Source organism: Balaenoptera physalus (genome assembly GCF_965194825.1).
Source record: "Balaenoptera physalus genome assembly, chromosome: 16".
NCBI lineage: Eukaryota > Metazoa > Chordata > Mammalia > Artiodactyla > Balaenopteridae > Balaenoptera > Balaenoptera physalus.
Genome location: NC_138898.1, coordinates 10,711,455 through 10,722,742, shown reverse-complemented (window position 1 = coordinate 10,722,742; position 11,288 = coordinate 10,711,455). Strand labels below are relative to the sequence as shown.

The 11,288-nt window shown below is 50.3% G+C and overlaps 1 long non-coding RNA gene across 1 annotated transcript in view; it reads left to right on the top strand.

Moving 5' to 3' along the window:
* Positions 1-30: 30 nt before the first annotated feature.
* LOC309645935 overlaps positions 31-11,288 on the top strand; it is a 108,158-nt gene continuing 96,900 nt past the window's right edge. Inside the window, exons 1-2 of the long non-coding RNA XR_014255138.1 lie at positions 31-443; positions 1,772-1,892. This is a non-coding gene — a long non-coding RNA (uncharacterized lncRNA). The remainder of the gene's footprint in view (positions 444-1,771; positions 1,893-11,288) is intronic.

Genomic DNA, 11,288 nt, shown 5'->3' with positions numbered 1-11,288 from the left:
CGCTGCCCTCGGGATGCACTCGCCCCGCCGCGCGCCAGCCTCCCGGGGTCAGGAGCTTCCCCCGGAGGTTCGAGTGCCCGCTGGCCCTGGACCCCTCGCGTCACTGCCCCAGGCGCCAACGTGCCACGGAAAGTCTCCACGCTCCGCCGCCCCGGGGCCGCACGCACCACGCTCCCGGTCTTGTGCTTCTCCCTGGAGGTCCGAGTGCGCCGTTGCCCTTGGGCCCCTCGTGCCACTGCGGGCCAGGGACTGCACGCGCCTTGCGGCGTCAACTTCTTAGGGACAGCACGTGCCGCGCCAGGTGCCTTTCCCTCCAAGTCCCTGTGCGCCACCGCCCCGGAGTCCGCGCGGCCCAGCTGCCAGCACCCCCAGCCGACGCGGGGCACTCGGACCGGGTCCTGGGGTCCCGAGCCGGCTGAGAGCGACGCCTCGCCTCGGAATTGGTAGGAGTCGCGCTTTGGCTGGGGGTTGGGTTGGAGGGCTCTGCCCGAGAGAGGGCGCCACCGCGGAGCCGGCCTTTTAGGCCTTTTAGGGTCGCTGGCCTCGCACCGCGCTTTCCTCTTTTCCTTCTAGTCTCTACCGCCTTTTCTCACCATCAGAGAACCCAGCAAGGCCGTGAAGAAACCCTGCCCTGAGCCCGGCCTGTGGCCTCCTCCTCAGGGGTGGGAGCAGGCTCCGGAGCTGGGAGTGCACGAGGAGGAATAGGGTTAGGGTGTCATGGCTCACCGGTGCCGCAGAGGCCGCCGCCACAAGGAACTGACCCCAAGAACTCACTTTCTGTTGGGAGAGAGGCAGAACCAGCAAAGCCGCTGAGGCGCAAGATTGGAGGCTGTGAGAAGGGCAGGGAGGAAGCCCGAGCAGGTGGTGGGGCTACAGAGTGAGGGGAGAGACCGCCTTAGCTAGACCTAGGGGGAGGCGACATTTACACGGAGCCCTAAACAAGGAGAAGCAGCCCATCTTTGGAAGATCTGGGAAGAGAGCTTTCCCGGTAGATGGAACCGCAAAGACAATGGCCCCGAAGCCCGGGAGAGAGAGGTGTGTTTGAGGAGCTGCAGGGACACTAGGGAGGAGAATTGGGGGGCGTGTAGGAAAGGAGGTCTGCCTGGCTGTGTGGGCTTTGGTGCTCAGGTGGTCCCTGGGGTGCACTTTGAGAAACACAGCTCTATGTGGTGGATCAGGCCCCTGCCTTCCTCTCCCTTCTGAAAATGGGCGTTTATATCTTTTTTCCTTGCTTATTATCTGTCTCCCCACTAGACATCAAGCGCCATCAGGGCCAGGATTATGTGCTGTCCCCCTAGCATCTTCCACACTGTCTGGCACAGACAGACCAGCCTTCTGAAATAGTTGTTGGAGGGATGCTCAGGACAGTCCCATAGGATAGAGTTGATCATCTCAGTGAGACATAGGCCTTGCTGAAGACCACAGGATAAAGATGGAGAGCGGGAGTTCTCAAACTCACTGTGCATCGGAATCCACTGGAGGGCTTGTTAAAGCCCAGGTGGTTGGCGCCGTCCCCCACCCCGAGGTTTTGTTTCAGTGGGTTTGGGGTGGGGCCTTTCAAACAAGTTCCCTGCTGCTACTTCAAACAAGTTCCCTGCTGCTACCGCTGCTGATGGGGTCGCTGCTGGTCTGGGGATCACACTTTGAGAACCACTGATGTTGAAGACTTGAAACTCAACCCAGCTGGGTCTGACTTCAAAGTTCATGTGAGCTACCAGATCCACTGGGGTGGGAGGGTGGGGAGACTCAAGCCTTGTTTTCTGTTGTGTAGGATCAGCTGGGCCTTATGAGCACCTCCGTGGAGGGGCTGTCCCCATCCGAACACTGTGAGCCGGAGTCAGATGTTGGGGTGACCTGTGGATAGAGGACCCGAGACACTGGTGGAGATCACAGTAAGAACAATTCCTCCCTCCCACCCCCCATCCACCCCACAGGCACAGACTCGCTTGCTGGGCCCAGGAGTTAAATTACTGCCTGATCTTATCCCTGACTTGTGCTAAACTATGGCCAATAAAATTCTTTTAAATCCTTTTAAGGAATTCCCTTGGCAGTTCCTCCCTCCCTTTGGAGCCTTCCAGATTTTCAGCTCTTCTTTTCGTATCTTCATTTTCCTCCTGAGAAGCATTCCTTCCCAAGCTGTTGTGTGGAAATAGATGTTGATGATGCCTGGAGAGTTTCCTGAAAAGATGGAAATGGCCTGTGTTTGCTGAGCACCTACTAGGTGCCAGGCAGGTTTCTGGGTGATTTGTGGATGTCAGAGGCACAAACTGGGCCAGTTGGTGGGCTCTGGCTCGCAGACCTGTTTTATTTGGCCCTTCTGGGTTGACATTTTTTTTTTTAATTTTGAATTAGTTGGCCAGCCTGTAAAAATCAGGAGACTTCACATAATTTTTTTTTCTTTTGAAACACTGGGAGATCTGGCTGACATCCCCCATGAGAGCAGTGTGTTGGTGTTGGGTTGTGCCCTGCCCCCTTCGCCTATGGTTTGCCCCTCAGCCCCCATCATATCCTTTAAGTTACCCCCGGACCCCTGGAAGCATGAGTTGCTATCGTCTCGTCTCAGTAAATTGTCTAGGGCCACCCAGTAAATGGCAAAACTGGATCTGAATCCAGGCCTGGCTGACCTAAAAGCCCAAGCTTGTCACTAAAAAACAAGCTGCTATTAGAACAGGGGGCAGGAGGAAGATGTGGCGTCTCTGGCCCCAAGGAAATACCTTAAAAGGGAGTTATGGTCTGTGGTTTAAGGATATGCTTTCCTTCCCATTCATAACCCACTGTCAGTAAGTCATAAAATTCTGGGTTGTTTTTCCATGGCGGGAAGGGTTACCCAGAGCTGTCCAAACTTTTTAATCCATCCTGCCCCTTGAGGTGAAAAGGCTAAGATTTGCAAGACAATTGGTTAGAGTTAGGAGGGGGGTGTCTAGGAAGGGGGGTGGCGGGTGGAATTTTCTCCCTGAGCTCTCCTGGCAGGGGGTCAAGCTGGGTGTCCCTGCACACAGCTTGTTGCAGGAAAAATGCTGCCCTGCAGGTTGGGGTGGGGATGGGGGTCGGGGTGGCATTCACCTGCCACCTCTCCCGGCACTCTGCCTCTTTTCGGTGCCTCAGACACCCCAAGCAAGCCACGTCCTGGGAATTCCCTGGCAGGGAATTTTTGAAGTTTCCTGAGTGAATCTAAAGTGCAGAGGTTGAGGGAATTCCCTGGCGGTTCAGTGGTCCTCGCTCTCACTGCCGAGGGCCCAGGTTCAATCCCTTGTTGGGGAACTAAGATCCTGGCGTGATCTTCCTATAGGTTTCCACGCAACCATTTCCTCCACGTCTTAGTCAGTTGTCACCTCGGGGCTCCTAGTCTAGGCTGGGATCAGGGTGCAGTGGAGGAGGTTGAGGCACACGAGGGTACAACTTTAAGTCTTTGTTTTAAAAGTTGCTGTGTTGCTTATCATGGATTTGTTTTGCACTGATTTTGATTTTTTAAAAATATTGCATCAAAAAAAAATATTGCATCAAAATGCTACTTACTTTGATTACAGAGCTTTTTAGCCTCCTTACATTTTGCTCCCCGGGCGAGTGTGCCTCACCTGCCTCACCCTAGTCCCAGCTCTGCTCCTGGTCTAGAGTGTTCTGGAATGAGAGTCAGGAGAGCTGAGCTCTGGTCCAGCCTGTGCTCCTAGACTCGCTGTGTGACTGGACCCAAGTCCCCTAGGTGCCCTGAGCCTCTCAGCTGCACCATCTATCCAGGGAAGGGCTTAAAATAATAAGTTAGTTTATTTTAATTTTTTATAATACATTAATTCTAGAATGACCCAAGACATCCACTGGAGATTTGATAGGTTGTGCATCGTGTCTATCTCCTGGGGGCTTTGGGGTGTTGTAAGCCTCACTGACTCTGGTCTTTATGGGATGACACCGTCCTTTTCCCGACACCCCACGCGGGGTGTTTCTCTGTACAAACACCAGGTCTTTCATGGCTGCTGCGTGCAGTGACCACTGATGCCTTTGCTCATTTTCCGTGAGGGAAATGTTCAGTTCTGGAAGTGAGGGCATGCGCCCTATTCTTTGATGTCTTGCTTCTTGTTCTTTGGTTTCATTCAGTGGATCACGTGACACACATTCATTACGGACCTTCTATACGCCCAGCACATAGAAGTCACATTTCCAGCTTTAGAAGAGCTGAGTTCTACTGAAGGAGGATGCACGTGTAAGCAGATCATGTGTTGAGCGAGGTCTGCACGGGGCAGAGGACTTCCGGCTAAGGCCACATCCAGGGAGCTGGGCACTGTCCTTTCTCCTGGGAGGAGCCTGCATCCTTGGTGCTGTCTCCAGGTGCCCCCAGCCCAGAGCAGTGTACAGTCACCTTCCTAGCAGAATCCTCTGGAGAGTGATGCTGTGTGACATTTTGCATCCACACTTGAACAGGCAATGCTCTGAGTTAGAGCTTTCAGTTCCTCCCTAATTCCCCATCTCCCTCCGTCCCTCCTCTGGACTGTGCTTTGTTCTTCAGTTTTTCCTGGTCCGACAGCCCCCAAAACCCATTTCAAAGCCCACCTCCTTCTTTTAGCTTTCCTCCACAGCTCCAGCCCTCAGGGGACTCTTTCCTTCACTCTTTTCCAAAGCCTTTATCAACTAATAGGCGCTCTGCCTGGAGCTTAATTAAGATCTGTCTCGAGTTCCTTGTGACTTCAGCCCAGCCAGGATTCTGATTCTTGCAGGGAGAGGGCAGTTGCCCAACAGCCAGTAACAGCTGGGAGGGCTCTGCCCCTCAAGTCAGTGGGTACAAACAGATGACTCTTGCTAGGACTTCCATATTTTTAAAATAATGAATTATGTGCCAATATTTGTACATCAGGAGATCTCACATAAAAATCTGGATTTCTGGCTTCCCTGGAAAACTAAAAGATGTGCCAACCCTGGACCTACCTTCCTCCCTGGCAAAAATTGGCTAGAGCTGGTAGCAGCTTCTTCCTTCAGATGGGACATGGGTTCTCTAGTTTGCCACAGTCCTCCCTACTCCTTGATGTCTAACGCTGGGCTCCCTTTACTCATCTGTTTTACCTTCCTGGCCCCTGTAGGCATTTGAGATTTTAACCCTTGCTTTCAAATGTCTTTTCCTCTAAGAGGAGGGACAGTTCATCAGAGCGCTGTGCCCTGGCAGAGGCTTAGCAAGGCTCAGAGGGAGGCTGGGTGTCATTGCTAAAGAGTGTTGGGTTGATGGGGGAGGGGAGAGTCAGGAGATTGTTTGCTATGAATCCAGGCTGTAGATTCTTAGTATCAATGAACCTAGATGGGTGTTAAACTTGGCTGGTACTATGTTGCTTTACCTGTACATGTAGAGACATATTTAACGTGACTATAAAACAATGTAAAAATTAAAGTAAACTAACTTATTGAGGGCACTTACTATGGGCCAGAAACTGTACTCAGATTTTTACATTGAATTCTCATAATAACCCTGCGTGGTCAGTACTATTGTTTCCCCTGTTTTAGAGGCAAGGGAACGGGTAAGTAACTTGCTCAGGATGACACGGCCAGAAAACTGGAAGCTGTGATTGCAGTGTCCACAGATGACCCTGGAACCTCGAGCTTAGCAGGACTGGACGTGCCGGTAGATGATGGTTTTTAAAAATCATTGTCTTCTCTATGTTGCCTCATTTCCTGGGATTGCAACCTGCAGACCTCCTGCTGGGAGGCTGTCAGCTTTGAGGCTCCTTTCCCTGGCACAGGGTTGGAGTTAGCCAGCCCTGCAGGTCAGTTCCTGGAGGCTCTTTGATCTGGAGAAATGTAGGAGGATAAGGCTTTCCCGAGAGAAGGACGGGGTGGGGTGGGGCAGGGGCCCTGTCAGCCCGGCCCAGGTCCCCTCAGACAGCCCCTGGATCCCAGAAACGCAGGCCCCGCCAGCCGGCCCTGGGGCGTGAGCTCATTCCTCCAGTGTCCCCACATCCGAGGTCAGTGCCCCGTTGCACCGCTCTCAGCATCCATCTTTCTGCAGTGGAAGATTTTAGTGCCCTTATCGTTACTTTGCATTGCTTCTGGGCTGCATTCCCTCTTATTTCATTTTCATCTGAAATCCTGAGCTCACCCTCCTCGGAGCTGATGGGACCATTTATTTCCAAGGCTGCAGCCAGTCAGAGGGCGGCCGACAGCTAAGCGGAGTACTCTGGGTTTTTGCCACCTTGTTTTGTTCCTGTAGACAGGGATGGGAGACAGGAGAACGTCTTCATTTTGCAGCAGCAAAGCTGTCAGAGCCTTAGAGCCTCAGTGCTTATCCCCTTTGCCCCAGAGGACACTGCCTTGGTGGACTCAAAAGCTTGGGAGAGCACAGCATGGGTTTGCAAGTGTCCAGTCAGATACTCCTGGATTGTCATAGTTGCAATGGCTCCAAGAGACTGTTTTCAGACCTTCTCTCAGTGTTCTGAAAATGAAACAAAGCCCAGAGAGGGCAAGAGATATGTGGGGATTGCACAGCAAGTTGAGTGGCAGAGCAAGACTGACAGGCTCCAGCTCTTTTACATTATACGAGCTGAGCCGGCCTCTTCAGAATCTCAGAAGGCCAAACCTCGAGAGGTCCCTTCCCTATGCTCCAACCGTCTGGAAAGCTCTGCCGCCAGCCCTTCATGGGGCTGCTCCTCCTCTTCCTTCGGTTTTAGCTCAGATGTTTCTTCCTCAGAGAGACTGCCTCTGAGGTCTTCATCTAGAGCAACCCCTGTCCCACATCACATTCTTTCACAGCCTCTATTTTCTTGTCCTCAAGAGCTCTGATCCTATCCCAATTGATCTCCTATCAGAGTTTCATTTACATTTTTATTGTCTCTCCCACCAGAGTGCAAGCTCCCTGGGGGCAGGGACCATGTCTGTTGTCTGTTTTATTTACCACTCTCTCTCAAGCACCTGGCACACCAGAGGTGCTCCATAACTATATTTAGAACGAAGGAATAAACCTATGCAGGTGGATTTCAGGGACTTCAGCTGATCCTTAAACAAAGGAAACCGTTTTCAGTAAGTGAGGAAGATTTAAACAGCTGCGGAATCACTTTCATTTGCTTTAGTTTAAGATTTTATTTGTGGAGACAAAGTCCACTCCTAAAAATGCTTCAAGGGCATATATCTAGCCTCACTTTTATTGGTTCATTTGACACTATTTCCTCAGCTCCGGGTCTGTGCCACGCCCTGTGCAAGGTGCTGGGGGTGCAGAGACAAGGAGAAGCCGGGGTTCACCAGGATTCTTCTCAAACTGGCCTCCCCACGAAGGAGAAGCCACTGGTTCACGTGGTTGAAAAGTCGAGGGCTTGGTCTGCCTGACTCCAAAGCCCATGTTCTTTAAAAGCTACTTAAACAATGATGGTGTAATTTACATAGGGTGAAATGCTGCAGATCATAAGTGTGTGGTTTGATCAGTCTTGACAAACGCATGCACCTGCATAACTCACACACCTATCAAGGAACAGAGAGTTTCCATTACCCCAGGTAGTTCCCTCCCCTTTCCCATCAGCCCCCCCTCCCCAAAACCTGCCATCCCAGGGGCCACCACTGTTCCCATTTCTTTCACTGTAGATTAGCTTTGTGTCTTCTGGAATTGAGTGTGAGTGGAAGCATACAGAGTGTACTCTTTTGTGTCTGCCTTCTTTGGCTCAGCATAAAGCTCAGTGCTCAGCTTTGAACTTGGCTTGTTGCTGCAAATATCACTAGTTCGTTCTTTTTCATTCCTGAGTAGTGTTCTGTTGCACAGATGCACCACATTTTGTTGCTCTCTTCCCCTGTTGATGGACATTCAGGTGTTCCCGGTTAGGGACTTCTGTGGATAAAGCTGCTATGAATGTTCTCGTACAAGTCTTTCTGTGGACATGTGCACCCATTTTTAGTAGATTCCTAGCAGTGAACTTGCTGGGTGAAAAATCCCCATTTACAATGATGGACTACCTCCCTGTGCTAGGGTCTTCTGTCTGGAGGCGTGACCCGGGTGTGAACTGTGTGAAGGCCCAGTGCATTATTATTCGAGGCACTCTGCTTAGTAGCTTGTCCACAGCCAGCGCTGATGAGTAGGTTGAGGGGTGAGTCTTTTTTGCATTGCTAGTTGTTTGGAGATAATCCTCCTGGGTGTCTTGTGTTTCTGCATGTCTTGTAAGCAGAGGCACAAACTGCTTTCCTTCAGACCACATTTTAGAGGTTGTTTGTGTTGGGAAAAGTTTTGGAAGATAGAGATAGTGTTTCTTTCCGGAGCAAAGGACAAGCATGTTTACTGTCCATTATAAAAGATTTAGGTTTCCAAATCTTATTCCAACTTAAAAAGAAAGGAAATTCTGACAAGGGCTATGACATAGATGAAGCTTGAGGACATTATGCTAAGTGAAATATGCCAGTCACACACACAAAAAACCACATACTATATGATTCCACTTGTATGAGGTACCTGGAGCAGTCAGATCCATAGAGACAGAAAGAAGAATGGTGGTTGCTGGGGGGATTGGGTGGGGAGTGAGTGGGGAGATGTTTAAAGGGTATAGAGTTTTGGAAGATGGAGAAGTTCTGGGTATTGGTTGCACAGCAATGAGAATATTAACACCACTGAACTGTACACTTGGAAATGGTTAAGATGGTAAATTGTATGTTGCATGTTTTTTTTTTTTTTAATTTATTTATTTTTGGCTGCGTTGGGTCTTCATTGTTGTGTGCAGGCTTTTCTCTAGTTGCGGCGAGCGGAGGCTACTCTTCGTTGCGGTGCACGGGCTTCTCATTGCAGTGGCTTCTCCTTAAGGAGCACGGGCTCTAGACACACAGGCTTCAGTAGTTATGGCACGTGGGCTTCAGTAGTTGTGGCTTGCAGGCTCAGTAGTTGTGGCGCATGGGCTTAGTTGCTCCGCGGCATGTGGGATCTTCCCGGACCAGGGCTCGACCCCGTGTCCCCTGCATTGGCAGGAGGATTCCTAACCACTGCGCCACCAGGGATATCCATATGTTGCATGTTTTTAACACACACAGACACACACGCACGAAAGATTTGGGTTTCCTAAGCTCAGGATTCCTCTCCTGTAATGCAACTCACTGTGTATCTTTGCACTGCCCTGTGGGAGCTGGGGCTTGGGGAACTCCTATGAGAAAATGTTGATCCTCTAGCTTCTCCTCTTGCTGTGAGTAATGAACTGTCTTTTGTCTCTGACCCAGGAGGGAAATGTCTTCTGCCAGCATCCAGCAAATCGTGGCAGGCTAACCTGCTAGCTTGCAAGTAGGGCCAATCTCAGAACCTTCACAGTTCTTGACAAAATTGATCTCTGTATTTTTTTCCTTGGGGCACTTTTGACAACAGTAAGTATAGTTCAAAACTTATCTTTAAAGATCTTGAAGTCCTTGTCTACACCCTCTTGTTCACAGCTTTACTCCCAGGGGCTTGCACAGTGCACGGTGATACACAGAAAATGCTTAATAAATATTTATAGAATGAATGACTGGATGGCTGAGTGAATGAACGCGTGTTACCTCGATCCCGCCATCTCTTCCTCAAGAAGGGAACTTCGGGAATAGATGGCCTGGCTAATTGTCAGAGCTGTTTGGAGGCCAGCTCCTGGGGAGCCACCTCTGCTTTGCGCCAGGCTGGCTCTCATCTTCCTCCCCATCACCTCCCCTGAGCTTCTCCCACACAAATGCTGCTGAGAGCACTTCAAGGGGGACAAAGCCTCACCTCTCTCGCTCTGCTAGATGTTTGCTTGTGATGGTCAAATATCGCCCTCTCTATGTTACAGAAGAGGAAACAGAGGCTCACTAAAGTAAAGGTCTCATGTAACTGCCCTGGGCTTGGCCACTGGCTGGCCAGTCTCAGATGGGTCCAGGTGCTGGGGCTTTTGCCTCCTTGTACTACTAGCAGCCCTCTGGACATCAGGGGGGTGGGATGGGGGTGGAACTTAGAAGTATCTTGGGCTGATGACAAGAGGGTCGACCCACCTGTTAGCGCTCAACAGAGTGCTGGTTTTAGGTGGGCATCATCCTGCTGGGTGATCCCTGGGGCCTTCTGGGCAGCTGCCGATGGAAGGCCCTTGTCTGACTCTGAACAGCCCAGGGGGTTATTTAACTGGTGGCTGGTGGTCTGCAGGGGTGGGCTTGGCTTTCATGGCTCTCTTGATACTGACTCAAATCCTATTCCTGGTCCTCCCAAGTCTGGTCCCTCAGTCTCCCAGTCTAGTCGAGTCCCCTCCAGCCACCCCTGGAATGGAGGGCTCTGGCAATTTCTCTGTTCTTTTATCAGACCCTTATTATGGTGCACGCTTAATGTTCATCCCCCTTGGGGGCTCCCATTTATTTTCAAGAGCTTCCTTTTGAAGTAAGAAAAAAAGGAACCATACTAATTTCTCCTTTTATTTCCTCTGAAACAATTTTAATTCTCTTTCACACAATGTGGATCCTTCTGACTTATTGGGGCAGAGTCTTGGATGGGAAGGATGGGCAGAGAAGGCAACAAAAACATGAAGACTCATATTTCAAGAGAGTCTGTTGTGGCATTTAGAAATTGTAGGATGGGTTTGGGGTAGAATGGGGCTCCCAGGTTAATGCTTTCTCATCACTTCAGCTTACATGCCTGGTCAAATTACTGAATATTTATTAAGCATCTACCGTATGCCAAATGCTATGTTGACTCATGGACCCTGAATGCTTAAAAGCTATGCTTTCTTCTCAGGGGTAAAGTAGTAGCTCTTGTCTTTAATTTCATAGGAACTGAAATGAAAAATCTTTTGGGGAAAAGAAAAAAAAATTAGCTGTCAGCAGTAGTAGTAGTTTGTGCATTCATTGGTCCACTCATTTATTCATCTTGAAACAAACATTTATTGAGCACCTGCTATGAGCCAAGCCTTCTACTGGCTCTTGGGGATATGGCTTTGGCCATGACAGGTGAGATCTCTGTCTCCATGCATTGTAAATATTAGTGTGAGAGAGAGGCAGTAAATAATAAACAAATGCATATGGAATGATAGATAATGGTAAACGAAGGGCGGAAAAGTAAAATGGTGAGGGTTCAAGAGCAATGGGGGCAGCTCTGGGAAAGTCATGTCCGGGGCTGAGTACACTCCGGTCACTCAATAATCACTCCTTGAAAAGCATAGGGCTGAGCCGCAGATCCTTTGTCCACAGCGTCTGTCCCTTGTGTTCTTTCTCTGCGAGTCAGGAATTTGCCATGCTGAACCATTGTCACCCTCACCCCGTTCTCTTTGGCTCCTGGCCCACCTGCATTCTCCTAAATCCAGTCCATCCACTAGTACCCTGGACCACCCCTTGCTCATCTGCTCCAGCTGCCCTTGCTGTTGCTCCAA